Here is a 13,381-nt window from a genome sequence, read left to right as displayed (position 1 = left end):
TTATATAAAGGATACTGAAATTTAATATACATTAAAATATGAAAAGTTGTACAGTTTTTATTAAATAATTATACAGGTCGGTATAGTAGCATGCTTGAAAAGTCAAAGTGTTTTCATTTCTTTATATCTTGTCCAAAATTCGTCATTAAAGTAAGAAACTAGCATTTGTCAATTGAATTACTTTTTATGATTAAAGTGTAATGTACGGGTGAAACTTTTTCCAAAATTTACCCTGAACGGTAGAAATTTAATTTGAGTACAGTGGATTGTAAGTGAAGCCTGGTGTTTACTTGTGTAATTAAACATTTCAACTCAAAACCGAATTTTATTTTTGGATTACTGGAAGTGGATAACATGTTTTATTATCAAGAATCGACAATTATTTCCAAATCTTATTTTCATATTGTGTAAAATAAAATTATCTTAGTAATTATCATAAATGTGAATCAAATTAAATATATCATGTTCTTAATGGCGAGTTCATATTCTTGGGATATTAACTTTAATATATATTGGTATTTTAAAATTAATACTATTTTCCACAGTGTTTTTAACTTATTACGGTACCTTTGGGTCTGCTGCGTGCTGCCGAACGCAGTTTTGACGCTGTGGTGACTAACAACAATTAAAATTAATTGTTAGAAGGTATAAGTTTAATCAGAAGTAGTCGAAAGTTGTATCTTCTCTTGAACAGTGCAGCTGTCATAATATGATTATTTTTGTAGTTGAAATTTCCTTGCACAGATGTGTATGTTTTTATAGGTTAGGTTGCAGGTAACTGTGAATTAATAACAAAGTTGAAAATAATTTAATATTTATTAAATAACATACAATGACCAAAAGTGGAACATTTCAGAAATGGACAAGACTGGAAGGAACATTCATCCACTTTTGGATATCAAATTTTTAATAACAAAAATTGAGATTCAGCTCAACTCCCCATATAACAATTATAGCGCACCATGCACGCATGAAACAGGCACGATTTTCACATACGACATGCGTCCAGATCAGCAAGCTGCTGTATCTTCCATGGAGACGCATATACCAGGTATGTCGTGAAACGCACGTGCATGCGCAAGCCATCAGTGCGCGTGCGAGAAGGATCTTAAAATACATATTTAATAGGGTAACGGAACCAATTAACGAGTGGGATCCAATTTTCTGAGGTCAAAGATAAATATTTTTGTTTTTGAGATTAGGTTTTGCTTTTATCAATACTAAAAATTAGATTATACAATTTTGAGTTATAAGATTTCAAGCGTTTCTGCGACAAATGGTTTCCCTTCCGTAGTTCGTTCAGTTTCACTATTAAATATTTCATTATTTTCCATTTCTGGAATACAACTTTCAAATTAAATTTTTTTCGTACTTTATTTTATTATAAATACACAATTTCAAGATCCTCTTCGCACGCGCAGAGTATACTAACCTATTTAATATTCTTTTGACGAATTCAGAGTCAATATAAATCTCCATCGAGTATTCAAAAACTTTAGAGTCGTTAGGCTTTAGAGGAAAACCACGATAAATTCCGCCAGTGATAGCAATGTGACCGTCGTGAGCTACTGCGCTTGCGTTAGGGTCGCATGTATGTTACGTCTCCAGCGTTGTCGTCAATTGAAAGACTAGAAAATGCCGACAATAGTTTGATTTACATCAATAAGATTTCGTCCGGATTTGACATTTTTAAAGTTTCATTCAATTAAATTAATTTTAATTAAATGGTTTTATTCGCACTTCACTCAAGATTTACTTAGACTAAAGTCGACCATGGCGAACCGTACTGAATTACCGGATTAAGTAAAGTTTATTGGACTTGAGTTTTTGTTAACAGTTTCCGAGAAAAATATTCTAATTCCTATTTCGGTAATGCAGAGAGGAGAGTGTCACAGATTTTTTATTTGAAATACAAACGGAGAGACGCAAATATCCGAGCTTTTTCTATGTTTTCGCATATATTTATATCCTTGGTTTTTATCAAAAAAGGGTAGGAATTGTCCTAATATTCAATAGAATTTCTAACGTCACATTTTTTTAAGTTAAATTAGCCTATCATGATCAGGTGCGTTAAGCTCTTCCCTTACATTTCAAGCTAAAATCATGAGATTCTAATTCATAGAAATGCATTTTTACGATTCTTGTCGATTGACGTTTTTCTGTCAAATCGCGTTATAGAACATAATTTACGGCGTCTCAGGGGCGCCTTGTCGCTTCAACCCTTTACATGATGCATAATTTATGTATGCTCGCGGTTGAGATGACACGTGAAGTAGTCGGAGATCGCGCGTGTCAAACTTATTTGGATTTATAGATCCACATAGCATGGATCTGCGGCGATCAAAACGAGACACGCTCGAAATGCTTTGGTTTCAGTTGACATCTTGGTTATTCGCGTTCTTGATTTTTTCAAGTCGGATTGAAAATTTTTTTGAAGCATATCTTTATAGGACATTTCGTTTCACATACTTTTCTTCCTTGAAAATTTTTTTTAACTTTTTCAGTTCCGAAAATGACAGTAATGATGAAATTTTGATTTTTTTTCCAAACATTTTTTATTAATTTATTCCCGACTCCAGTCGTAACTGACGCATTGACACTTTCAAACACTTCGTTTCGCTGACGAAATTCGAACAACTGAAACTTACCATTACCAAAAATTCGAGGAGGGTTCAAAGGAGTTTTTTCTAAATAGCAAGTAATTCCGACTTGTGGTTTACGAATAACAATTAAATAACGACTTGACGCTCGACCGATGCACGTGCGAACTTGTTCTAAGGATGTATCTAGCGGAGGCGAAGATCCAGTTGATGAGGTCAAAATAATAATTTCACAAAAAAATCATTTCGAATCATTTTCTTACACAATCCCGAAGAATAAATGATGTGGATTAATAATAATAATATTGAATTCATATAAGTAGAAAATGCAATAGAAAGAATGGATGAAAGGATATTCTCAACCTTCTTTATTTTTCTGTGTTCTATTTTTTATATAAGGTAAATGGCGACAAATCGTGCTTTGTTTTGATAGTGGTGTCAACAGACAAGATCTTCGCCTCCGCTAGACACATCCTTAAAACAAGCTCGCACGTGTACCTATCGGTCGAGCGTCAGGTCTTTATTTAATTGTTATTGGTAAACCAAAAGTCGGAATTACTTGCAGTTTTCCAAAAACTTGAACCCTCCTCGAATTTTTGGTAACGATAAGTTTCACTTTTTTAGAAATTGATCAGCGAAACGAAGCGTTTTAAAATGTCAATGCTTAATTAACGACTTGATTCGGAATGTGTGGAATTCAATTTCCTATTAAGATATGCTTTGAAAAAATGTTAATCCGACTTTAAAAAATCAAGAACGAGAATAACCAAACCGCCAACTGAAACCAAAGCATTTCGAGCGTGTCCTGTTTTGATCGCGGGAGGCTCATGTACATATGCATATATAGATCTCTCTGAGTCTACATAGCTATTTATATGCTAACTTCTGATTTTTTACATCCATCTATTATAAGTTATTAATTCGAGTTACAAAGAGGAGTTGTCATGTAATTTCTTATTGTCAATCATCATTGATCATTATTCTTTCTGATAATAACGATCCATTTCAATTTTTAAATGTACTGAATTTCTTGTTTCATTTGAATTATTTCCAATGTTTATCGCCCTTAAAACTACACGGGGCCACAAGATAAAATTGAGGTGGAGCATCTTTCAACCTAGTTGACCTTTATTTCTTTGAGGTCGCTGATCACAGACCCATTGTGCATATGACCCCATCACGTCTAAATCAAGGTCAAATGAAGAAGCAATTCTAATTCAAAATTTGAGTTCAGATGTTATGAAACGAGATTATTGAGATTGGAACAATAGATTCTTTTAATGGAATCGCATAGTAGATTTGTACACACAATGCAAATTGAAAATTTATGTACGACGTGTTCTTTTGTTCGTAAAAGAGCTACGTAGGAATTTTCTTTTGTGTACATTTGATGTGTCTCTTTTCAAAGACCAACAATAGTCTGACATCATGTTCACATCCCAAATACCTTAATATCTTCTCTCAAAGTCTTTCAAGTCTTGGTGAAATCTTTCACCTTGCTCCTCACTGAAGTCCCCCAGATTTTCAGGGAAATAATCAATGTGGGAATGGAGGAAATGGATCTTTAAATTTATTAAACATCCCATCTTTCGGTAGTTTTCCAACAGTGTGTGGGCAATATTCTTGTAATCAGGGTCTTTGTTATTACCCAAGAATTTTTTTAAATTTCTTTGAAACTACTCCAAGCTGCTCTCTCATTAGTTGTCATTCTCATTTCAAATTCATTATCATTCATCAGTTCCCTTATTTGGAAGCCATCGAAAACATCTTCATTGATTTTCATTTCAGAAATATTGGGAACTTTCTCAAATATATACATGAAAGTATCGCTCTCCGATACCCTCATTGCTTTGATAAGCTGTTAATTCTTGCCTGAGTGACTAGTCCTTTTTCACATAATGTTGTTCTCGGGAACGACTGTCCACGTGGAGGAGCCCTGGAGCAGGCGCAACAAATGTCAATTCACGATGTCCCTTCTTATAGCATATTATGTAAGTAATAAATCTTGGCCTATGCTTAAAATTAAACAATAAATCATTCAATTTCACATTTTAGACTCTGAACCTATCATTTCACGAAATCACGTTCACCGGGATGATGATCAGCGACCCCAAAAACATAAAGGTCCCCTGGTTCGAGACCCGTACATAGCTAACGGTACTTTGTCACGAGACCAACACTTGACTGATCATCAGTTAACTCTACGAGCGCCATAAGAGCGCAAGGTGTTGTGTACTAGTACTTGTAGCTGAATTATTTATCGCATTGAGAGGCATTTTTTTCAGTACTGTGTGCAAAACTCATAAGTGCGCTGTCCATATTTAACAAAGTTTATATTTTATAATTAAGTCATGCATTACTAGGCAGTCAGTTTCCTTTTTTTTTGCTCATGAGTATACTTAACCTTAGAATGCTGATCTGCAATTTAGAATATGATTTATAATTTTAAATACAGAGTAAAAAAAATTAGGATTGAATGTTTAAGGACAAATAAAGATTTAATGACAAAAATCATGTTGTTTTGAGTATCTTATTGCCTTTAGCCTCCAAACGTATATTGATTATTCACCTATGAAAATCATGAATAATATACTTTTAGCCTCGCTTTGTATTTTAAATGAATCCTTTTGTATACAGTTCCACGAGTTAATAATAATTCAAGCGTTTTACTTATTTTGTATGGCCTATGAAACCTGTAGTTAGGCAGTGACGCAGGAAAATTGAGAGGTCGGTACATCCCTTTTTTTCTTGGTTAAGCATTGGTATGAATATGACTATACACGTTTTCTCATAATTTGAATAACATGAAGCCAATTAACAACTTTTTATTCATTTTCTATACCTAAAAAGACCTCAAATACCCAAATTCGATATGTTTTTGTATTAATTACTATTTTACATGAAAAATTAGAAGTATCCTAATACTGAACCACTAACTGGTTAAGTATTGATACATTGGCCCTCAGAATTCGTCCAGCGGGTCTAGTCTTAGCTCTAACCTCAATAAAACGCCTCAAAACGGAATAAATGGCTGTTTTTACGTGATCAAAGTTGAAAGAAATAATCAAAATCCTAAAATCTCGATCAAAATTTAGTTAACCTTATGTATCTTGATACGCTGAATTCGAATTCGCCATCTAAATTGGGACAACATGTCTAGGTTTGGCTCTAACCTCAAAAAACATCTGAAAATCTCAAATAAAGCGGATTTTTCCCTTGAATGAAAAACTTACATCTCAAATCTGAGTGAATACGTACATGTTCTTATGTCTTTTATTGCCAAGTATTCAAATTTTAGGTTGCGAATACAAATTCAGGATATTAAAACACATAAGGATGAGTATATTTTGACTGAGATTTCAGGTTTTTTTATTTTTTTGTTTTTATTTATTTAACTTTTATTACGCGAAAACAGCCCTTTAGCCAGTTTTGCGGTATTTTATTGAGGGTAGGGCTAAACTTAGACCCGCTGGACCGATTCGGAGGTTGGATTTGAATTCAGCGAATCAAAATACATAGGAGTACATGTGTTTCATACCCAGATCCAGTGATGGGTAAGTTACTTTTTCAAAGAAACTAGTTATCGTTACCGTTACAATTTTAAAATATAACTTTTTCTTGATTACTTTCTCAAAAAAAGTAACTGTCGTTACTTTTTTCGTTATTTTTATATTTAAAAAATTTTAGAAATATATAGTAAGTAAAATAATAATCCAAGTTATTTCTATCTGTATTCTTTGTTTAATTTCAACATTACTAATTCTTCAAAAGTTTCGTCGTACAATCTTCCCCCTCCGGGGGTTCAGTATGATTCCTGCTGTACTGAACAATCTTTCGCACGATGCGCTGCTTTCAGAAGTAAACATTAAACACTTGAATGGCGCATTTCACTCGTGTTCGAACCGGCGTAGTAACCACGTGTGTACTGTGTACATGAAAACGATGTAAGCATAATGTACCATTTATCTAACCTTTTTTGTCGCCCGGTGATTCTGTTTACCGACAATCAGCATTTCTAGCGCTGGTCAGTGGTTGGTCACTGAAAGTGCCGCCACCATTCGAACAGGTTGAAATGAAAAAATCATTGCAGAAACAATAAACTGCATTGATTGTTTTAATAAAAAATATTCTGTACTATATTTCAAAATTAACGAGAAAAGTAACAATTTTAATCATTGTAGTTGCTGAAAAAATGTACCTAGCTACCAATTCGTTACCTATTCACAAAAGTAACTTCGTTAATTTTATCGTTACCAAAAAAAAGTACCTAGTTATAGTAACTAGTTACTTCTATATAGTTACTTCACATCACTGCCTAGATCCGACAACTGTTTTGTGTGTTTTTTTTTGAGGTTATGGCCAAACCTAGACCTGTTTGGAAAATTTGGGTCGCGAATTCAAATTCAGCGTATCAAAACACATAAGTTTTAGTACAATTTGACTGAGATTTTAGGTTTTTAATTTTTTTGTTAAACTTTGTTCAAGTACAAAGAGCTATTTATCCAGTTTTGAGGTAATTTATTGAGGTTAGGGCTACTTTTAGACCCGTTGGGCAAATTCTGATGGTGAATTTAAGTTCAGCGAATCAAATGTGTCTCATACCCAGATCCGACTACTTTTTTTTGTGGCTGTGCTATCTATAAGCTCTCGGGCTAGACTGGGCCCCGAACGGCACACTCAAAATGGGGTAAGAAAAGCAGAGCATGCGCATTGCCGGGAGTCTCCGCTCCAAAAGAATAGTTTGCGACTCAAGTGTCTCTCTCTCTTTCTCTCTCTTACTTCAACACTCCCTCTCACTTAAAGGAGCTCAGGCCATATCAATCTCATGATTTCTCTTCTTCTTCTACTTCATTTTAAAGTACTTCTTCATTATACGTCTGATCTACGGATAATAAAAGGATAAATTAATTACATAAATTTATAATTAGAATTTTTTAAGTTGGTCTATTCTTTAACTGTGTAGGTAAGGCTTTAGTGAAAGTCTTAGCTACTTGATCTTTGAACTTTATCCATTTTATATAATATGATTTATATTTCCTCACTCTGTAACATATTTTTCTCTTCTTTCAAACATGTGTCTTAATTTATTTCCGCTGTTAACTTACTATACACACATGAAGTGGCTGACATATTATCAGCAAATAGTTTTATATGAAAAAAAAGTTATTTTCTATCATGATTTTGATTGAATTACGTATTGACATAAGCTTTTAACGGGTTTCTCTGATTGCTATATACTCTGCTTGACAACTCAAAAAAGCAACACATTGTTGTTTGTGTGTTCTCTATGGAACAGCGTGACCATATAATTTAAGAGTATAGATTGAGTTTTTACAGTCTGGCCAACTAGCATCAGCGTAAGCTTCAAGTCCATCTGACATATTTTCAAAGTTAATTCATAGTGTCTGGTACCCGACAGGTATTGAAATACTCTCCTCGTGGTGGCTTAATACGTTAACAGAATAAACAATGTCTGATCTAGTGGAGCTAGCCAAATACAGTAGGGAACCTATAGCTTCTCTATATAGTCTACTAGGTATATTTTCGTGTGTATATTAAGTTTCCTTCCTCTCTTTTCTATCTTTGCTGAAGGCATCGCTAGATTTCATAGGACTAGTAACATGTCTACAATTATCAAGTCCGAATCGATTAAGCATCTTACGGATAACTTTTGTTTGGCTTAGTCTAATAGTTTGTTCATGAATATCTCTAATGATGTCATCTACGTACGAAATTACAATAATGGCTTGTTTGTCAGTGTTTTTCATGAATCATCAGTGATCTATATCATTGTTTCTGAATTTTAGTTTCATCATAATTCTAGAAAATGTATTATTTCATTTCTTTGGGGTAATTTTCAAGCCATATAAAGTATTGTCTAATTTCCAAACGAATTGACTTTTCATTTCTTTATCTAAACCAATTCCCTCTGTAATTTCCATATAGATATCTTAAGGGCATGTGATACTTAGGAAATTGTCGATTTTACCAGTTTTAAATTCCCCCGGCTTTTTTTTTTCTAAAATAATAAATATTTTGTCTTTAAAATTTGGGAAATGATAGCGAACATGCTAACGGACGTACCCACATACTTTTTTTGTAGGTTAATTCAAAAAAGTTTTAATTCAGCAAAATGTGATTAATTTACATAGCGCTTAGGAAATAGTATCGATTTCTTCAGTGTTAGATACCCCTGGCTTTTTTCCGAGGATAAGAAATATTTTGCCTTCAAAATCTGAGAAATGATAGCGAATATGCTAACGGACGTCCCCGCACACTTTTTTTGTGTTTTTTTTTTATCAAAAAATTTCTGATATTGCTACCAACGTGCGTGTATATTTCTAACTTATGTGTGTTACAATTCAAGCGAGTGTTACTTCCAAATTACACAATATTTTTGGCGAAAAACTTTGGAATTACAAATAAACATAGTAACTAATCTCCCTGAACGAACCTTGTTTGCAGCCAATCAAAAAAGTTTATTTCATAAATAATTTCCAGATTATCAGAAAGGCAGAGATTAAAAACGACTTAACCTCAAAATAATGCATATGCATACAATTTTTATTTAGCACAATAAATTTTTTTGTTATTATCCCTCAAAAAAGAGCCCTGGGACGTCCGTTATGATATTTTATAGCATCTCCGAATTCAGTTTTTAAACATTTTCATTTTTTTGGGGAAAAAGCCGGGGAAACTGTAAGTATCACATGCCCTTAAGTCAGAACTCTTTGTGGAAATGAAATCTCAATCTCGCATTGCTTCATTTTAGGATTAAACTTATTTACAATGCATAAAAAATCTTTAATTAAGGACATTCTAAATACCGGGGTATACGTTTCCCTCAGATCATAATCATTTTCGTCCTGGAAACCACGAGTCACTAATCTCGCTGTAATTTTAACTTCTCCTGACTTATCAGCTTTTCTTTTAAATACTCACCTAGTACTGATAATGTTTGGTTTTTCCTTGCCACTTATGATTCTACATATTTCTATGACAGTGTAAACTAGTCTTTGTTTGACAGCATCCATTTAAGATTTTATTACTTCTATCCTGTGTTTGATATTTTATATCGCTCAGATTTTTATCGAGTTTTTCTGTTTCAGGTATTTCGGGTGATTCGCCAAGGAGGAACATTATTTTCGGGTGTTTGCGAAGCCTACCTCTCTTTCTTTTAACTTGTTGAGACTCTGGTTCTTCCTTTGTGTCTGAAATGGGCTTTACATGCTTTTAAAAGTCTTCTCATTGTTTTTAGATTCTAATGATTCTATTATGAATTTTGCGTTTGAATCACTTTTGTCATAAATGTCTTTGTAAGTCAGATTTTCTACAAATTTTACATGTTTGCTCTCATATAATTTCTTTTCTTATGGTACAAATATTACATAACCAGTTTTTATATATTCAACAAGAATTCCTCTTAAAGCTCGCGGAGATAATTTAGTGGCTGTAATTGCATGAATTTTGAGAAATGCTAAACATCCATACCTTCTCATTTGATTCAAACAGTCGGATTGGCCTTCTAAAATTTCTCTCAGTGGAGTTCTCATATCTATAGAGTTGCGAGGAGTCCCGTAGTATATATAGTTAACAGCGTTAACAGTTAAATCCCAGTAAGAAGAAGGTAAACCACAGTCCAGCATCATTTCTCTAACTTTTTATTCTAAGATTCTATTACTTTTTTCAGCAACGCCGTTGTGTTCAGGTGTATCAAGGCAAGCTAATTGTAATTCTGCCCCGAACTTCTTTAGTACTTCAGTGGTATCCTGACTAGTAAATTCAGAACTTCGATCGCATCTGAGAAAGCATAATATCTCTTCTGACCCGATCAACTTTTGCATGCTTGTCACGAAGGATTCCACATACCGTGGAACTTCTGTTTTAGATTTCATTGGAAAAGCCAAAGAAGCTTTCTATAGTCATCTATTATTGCTAATATGAATCTACAATCACTTGGACGAGTAGCAGGGGATATAGGATCCATCATATCAACATGAATGTTTTGTAAAGGTTTACTCACTCTAAATATAATCTACTGAAAAGGAAATTTCACACTATTAGCTTCTAAGCATATTTGGCATCCTAAAATGCTAGTGTTTTTTTCAGTTTCTCTAGATTTATCAATCCATTACTCTGTTTATATAAGGCTATTAACTAGGGTTTTAAGACGTTACCTAGTCTAATATGCCACAACGTAGCCTCAGGTGGCCTGAATTTTTTTAGCAATTTAATTTGTCTTTGTTAATCTCTTTGTTATTGACCTAATCTATCTCTTCATTACTGAAATGAATGTTTCTTTTTTTTAAAGTATCTACGAAATATGAATTTAATTGCATTTCTTTTTCATCATGCTCTGTTTGTACTTCTTGTTTATTTAATTCTAATTTTTGTTTATTCTTGAGATCTTTATTATTCTTATTATCAACTGAATTGTTCTTTTTACTTCTAGTATTATAAAAAGTTTTCGCATCACGTTTGTTCGAAACGTTCAGATGAAAGTTTTAATTCTTTAATTCATCAGAATATATGTCTGTTTTCAAGATAATTATCCAGAAGGGATTCTTGTATTCTCCCTTGAGTATACTTTCATTTATTAATGGGTTATAAATGTCTAGTTTAGTTATTTAAGCCAACTTCTAGTCTCTGATCAACAAATCTTCTGAAAGTTATCAAATTATCTGACAAGTTCTATGAATATAAAATATTCTTTAACCTATGTTCTTTTTCTATACTTTTTTTATGTTAGCTTGACCCTTTCCTGCAGTTTTAAAACTACTTTCTTTATTTGCGCAGTTAATCTTTGTTCTCGCATTACAGACAAAATCATTGAAGTATATTTTGGAATTTCTCAGGTGCTCGGTTACACCTGAGTCTGCTTTAAACTCTATTGAAGTGATATTTAAATTACTGATTTCAAAAATATCCCCGCTCTCTGTTGCCAAAATTGTTGTCCAGCGAAGAGATCCTCTCATTGCCTCTTTGCCTTCTGGCTTGACTTATTGTCGTTTTGAGGCTTCCTAGCTCTGCCTCTAGTGGCCTTCCACCTCGTTGAAGCGCCCAACGAACCTTCATGGGCTGGCTGATGACAGTTGACTGTTTGTCTTGCCCCTGATTTATTTTTTCACACTCGCTGGCTATGTGGCTACCCAGCTGATGACAGCTTTAGCACAATATCTTTCTAGGATGAGCGCATTTTTGTTCTTGTTGGCCCTCCATAACACTAACCTTGCACATAGTCCTCTTTGGAAGTGCATAGAATGCAGCAACCTGAGGAACACATTCCTTCTTTGGCTTCACTGCATCAGCCTCTCAAAAACTCTCACATTCTCTTAGAATTTGTTACAATTTTTTGCTGCTTCCTCTTTATTGGCTTTGAATTGCAACGTGAGCAAGTATTTTCTAGCAGAAATACAAGCTTTTCTATGTTCTAATCTTTTAAGTTCTTTCAATTTCGTTTGGATCTCTTTGAATTCCTTTAAATACATGATCTTATTATAATAAGTAGAATCAATGTGATTCATAATAATGTCTCAAGTTTTAAATTTGTCTGCTTGTAATTGTATGTCATCAACCTAGATATTAGTATTCTCTTCAAGAAGATCATTTAATCTTTCGCTTCCTGATTCTGATTTCAAGTAATCTATAAACATCACATAATTAGAGTCTTTAAATAGTTTGTAGATTCTAACTCTCATGTGATCTCTCCCTGAGAATTGATTTTTTAGTTATGAATCAAGCTCAGTGAGAAATTGTTATTTAAGCTATGGTCAATAAATTGTGATTGGCTACTTACATTCCTTGGAGTATACCTTTCATTGCCTGATCTGTTAAAGATGTTATTATTATCAAATCCTCTGATAGTACGTAAACTGAGGGTGCTTGGCTTCTTTTTACCAAGACTGGTTCAACTTCAACTTCTCCTTCAATCCCTCTTTTCTGAAATTAAGCCGTCCATTGTCTGCTGCTGGTCCGCTACTATCCTTAGGCGTGGAAGAACTAAGTGCCAGAAAAGGAATTTTCATCATGAAAATATCCTAAATTATTTTAGATTTGTTCCTTTCTGTGATTTCAGTAGATACCGGGGCAGGCTGCTCAAGCTCTTTGCTAGGCTCAACAGTAGCAGTAATAGCTAGGCTCTTCTTGGCTCTGCTTCAATTCTCTTCTCTTAAACTACCTCAGATGATTCAGGGGCTTGCTATACAGGAAATATTGTAAGTCCTTTCAAAAACGTCTTACTTTAATTATCCATCAATTGGAGTACTACAGTTCGGGTGATGGTATCTGGCTTGTACACCAAATCAAAATTAGAGTATTGTTCTCTTTTTGGCCATATTCTATTAATGAGACTACTTTTTTCTCTCAAAAGATTCTGATCAAATATTTTCGAGTGGTGTACTGAAATCCAGAAGTACAAAGTATCGTCACGTTTTCTCAATAATGCCAACTGATCCATCGTGTAGACAGTTCCTGGCTTTTCTTGTGCTTCTGGTTTTTCCTATTCTCTTAAAATCATACTTCTGGAATCTTCTTCGTCAGAACCTATAAATGTAAAATTATGAGCTAGTAGTTTCGAATATGTTTTTGCCACTCGATTGTAATGAATTTTTCTCACTTGGAATCTATATCTATTTTATAAATTAAATTAATTTGACTAAACGTTTTCAAAATTTTCGACATCAAAACTCGCAGGTTTCAAATTATCAAATGGCATTCTAAGATATTTAATTTCTAACACTGTTATAATCTATTTCATTTTCCTTAATAGGAATCTATTCTAA

Source organism: Belonocnema kinseyi, chromosome 9, assembly GCF_010883055.1.
Source record: "Belonocnema kinseyi isolate 2016_QV_RU_SX_M_011 chromosome 9, B_treatae_v1, whole genome shotgun sequence".
NCBI classification, from domain to species: Eukaryota; Metazoa; Arthropoda; class Insecta; order Hymenoptera; family Cynipidae; genus Belonocnema; species Belonocnema kinseyi.
The sequence above is the reverse complement of the archived record's forward strand: the minus strand, read 5'-3'. Positions refer to the sequence as shown.